Raw genomic sequence first — 3,913 nt, 5'->3', positions numbered from 1 at the left:
GGAATTTCGGGAACGATATCCAACATAACCTCTTAAGTCGCCATCTTTCTAGTGTTTTAATGAGTTACCCCCACGGAATCACCCCCGTTTTAACTACTAATCTCTTCGGTAGTCAGGCATCTCTAGTGGTAGAGGGATTAGAGAGTTTAAGAATCCTTTCGGAGGGGGTCGAGGGGTGAGGAAGACGTTCACACCACCCTAAAATCCGAAGAAAACGGGAGGAGGGGATCGCCTAGTATTTTCAATCAATAGAAGCGATAGGGGTTTATCCATTCCCATCATTCTGCGATGTTTAGAAGTTGTGCAACTCGGAATTAACCCCCGTTGTGTTGAATGCACTTATCAAACTCCTCTCATCACGTGTTTAATCACGTGTTCGTTGGAAATTTGAAATTCAAATGACGTTTCTACCTGTGCTGCCAGATCCTGTCTAACCGATAGCTGCCACATCCATTCATCACTCGGACTGCGCTAATGAAGTAATTACACTGTGTTAGGTCCTATCTCTCCCCGTGTCTAGATACAATGGCCGGTGACGTCATTAGTGTGCCACCTCTCTGTCCAGATGATGCACAGATTTCCGCTACATAACTTAAGGTCGTTTCGTAGTTGCGCCACATTAATTAGAGCTGTTTATGCGGCGTTCTTGTTAATTTTTGGCTATCTTTAATACGCGTTTAGGCCCATACTTTGACGTGTGTAGCTGTAACACGTCGTGTGATTTTGAGGTTCACGTAACAAAGGTTTTTTAGTGGTTTTAACAGTACATTAGGGAAAATTTAGGAGGATATAGTAGCACATAAGTAAGTCCAGGACGAACGTAACAGTACATAAGTGTGTCTAGGATGAATGTAACAGCACACGTGAGCTTAGGGCGAGTATTATAGCCCATAAATGAGTCTAGGACGAACGTAACAGTGCATAAGTGTGTCTAGGATGAATGTAACAGCACACGTGAGTTTAAAACGAGTATAATAGCCCATAAATCAGTCTAGGACGAACGTAACAGTACATAAGTGTGTCTAGGATGAATGTAACAGCACACGTGAGCTTAGGGCGAGTATTATAGCCCATAAATGAGTCTAGGACGAACGTAACAGTACATAAGTGTGTCTAGGATGAATGCAACAGCACACGTGAGCTTAGGGCGAGTATAATAGCCCATAAATGAGTCTAGGACGAACGTAACAGTACATAAATGTGTCTAGGATGAATGTAACAGCACATGTGAGCTTAGGGCGAGTATAATAGCCCATAAATGAGTCTAGGACGAATTTAATAGCACATAATTGAGATTAGAGCGAATATGATCGTTACATTGATGCTGAACTTCATGCCTGCCGAGTGTTAAACAATGGGACATCCAGTATCGCTGATGAAATATAAGTATCACATGGTACAACCACGTCACTCAGCATCACCGAAATGGCACACAGACGCGAGATATACATAAAAATTATGACACATCACTAAAACAATACAAAAAAGAAACGTGACATAACCGACCAAATGGTGATTTCTAATTAACAATTCCACATCCCACACAAGGCCAGTCACACGAGTAGTCAACCTTCACATAGAGGATTCTGAAGAAAGTACATCACGTGATTAACCCGAAAGATTTAAAATACGTCACCTCATTACGTTCTCGACTTTTGAACCACCCCCCACAGAACGGTAGCGCATAAAAATAATTAATTAAAAGGTTAAAGTTCAGAAAAAAAACGTGCTGTAATTGTAGAAGAAGTACAGCGCGTGACGAGATGGTGCACAATAAGAACTGCATCTATCCTTGAAAAGGGGGTGATCGATATTTTCGTTTTTCACTTCCCACGAGAGAAGTAAGAACAGTTTTAAGGAGAGTGCTTTTAGTTAAGCGCCTGTGCGAGACCTTTTTTTATTTATTTATTTTATTTTTTTTTTTTTTTACTTTGTGTCTTCAATGTAAAAGGGAGGAGAGAAGAGAGAGAGAGAGAGAGAGGGGGGGGGGATCGGGATCGGGCGGATTACGAAGTGGAGGAGGGGGGAAATGCCACCAGGCTTGTGTACGTTAGAAAAGACTAGAAGGAATTAGGCTGTCCGAAAATATCAGATGCAAACTGCCAAACACTCTGTAGAAAACAGAAATGGGGTTGAAGCTTAGGAAACGTTTTCGCTCGAGTTAAATAGAATAGAGAAATTCTTATTTATTTTATTACTTTCTGGTGTTTTTTTTTAAAAAAAATACACCATCCTCCCCCTCCCCCCCGTAAAAACCTCTAGAGGTTTTTAAACGCTAAAAAAGTACACTTAAATATCTCCAATTTGTGATTTGAACTCATTTTATTACATTGTTAAGCTACCTGTATATTGTACTGGTCCTAAACCTCTGAAATACCTCTACAGTGGCCTAATTTCAATGATTTAACACCTAATATAAACTACTTTTATAGTGGCTCAACCTCTACGGTTTATTCTCTGTTATACCTATATAATAGCTTAAACACTATGGTTTAACCTGTGTTATATCTCTATAGTTTTCTATTATATTTCTATGGTTTAATTCTAAAAAATTTCTATATGGAATCTTAAAGAGGAGTTCAGGAAAAACCTCTACTCAGTGTTTTTAAATACGAGTAAGCACCTAGATAACATTGAGTAACCTTCTATTAGTTAGAAAACCTCTAAAAAATACCCCCAAATTCTACTCGCAGAACCCATAAAATCTCCAAAAAGATCCTCACTTTGTATTAGAGATTTCTCATTTCATTAACTCGTCTTCTAGATAAAGGGAAGGAAACGTATACGGGGGGTTGGTTTCTACGTTTCATACCGCAGATAACACGAGCGAAACACTATAAAAAAACACATTCTAATTGCAACACTGCAATTAGAATGTGTTTTTTTTTTTTTTTTTAGAAAAGTCGACAAAAGTAAGACAGAAAGACAGAGGTAAAGTGTAGAAGAGGGGGAGGAGTTCTGGACAAACGGCTACGTGATGTGTATTCAGATAAGTTTCAACCATTACTTACTATAATAAATAGAGGTTGCAAAGCCTACCTCTTTTCTACAGTTGCATACAGTTACTATGACCATTAATATAATGAGTTGTCCTGTGACACAAAGTTATTGAAAAAGTCATTTGTATTCTATTTTGCTCTTTGACTTATCTTCTAGTTTTTCACCCAGAAAAAAAGCTGTGTTTTTCAATCGAAATATAGAAATTTCCTTTTTGAAAAAACTCACTTTTTTTACTTTTTTTGGGGGGGGAATTCCTTGTAGTTTCCAGTCAAAAAGAGCTAAAAAGTTTACCTGTCTTTTTGGAGGTTTTTATAGAATATTATTTAGTCACAATTGGGATTTCTGTACAAAATATCTCGAGTATAATAGCCCATAAATGAGTCTAGGACGAACGTAACAGTACATAANAAATTTTTTAAAGAATTTTATTAAAAAATTTACACTAGATAAGCTTTAGAATAGATTTTAGATCATAAAAGAAAGAAAAACAAAAATTTAGGATTTAAAAATCAACTTTAATACTCCTTTCTCTTACGTTTTGGTGTTTTTGGACCCCAATTTGTGTCTTTGGAGGAATTTAAAAACACTAAATGTGATGTTGGCGCTGCTCTAAAGCTACTAAATAAGATATTTGGAGTTTTGGACGCCTCAAAAATTACAAATTGGGTGTTTATATGGCTCCAAAAACACTAAATGGGTTGTTTGGAGTTTGGATGTCGTTAAAAATATCAAATGGGATGTTTATATGGCTCTAAATGAGACAATTGAAGCTGTGAATGGCTCCAAAAACACTAAATGGGTTGTTTGGAGCTTTGGATGTCGTTAAAAATACCAAATGGGATGTTTATATGGCTCTAAATGACATAATTGGAGCTGTGAATGGCTCCAAAAACACTAAATGGGTTGTTTGGAG

This window comes from Centruroides sculpturatus, unplaced genomic scaffold (genome assembly GCF_000671375.1).
Source record: "Centruroides sculpturatus isolate CEXI.00-Female unplaced genomic scaffold, Cexi_2.0 scaffold570, whole genome shotgun sequence".
Lineage (NCBI taxonomy): Eukaryota > Metazoa > Arthropoda > Arachnida > Scorpiones > Buthidae > Centruroides > Centruroides sculpturatus.
Note: the sequence above shows the minus strand (reverse complement) of the source record.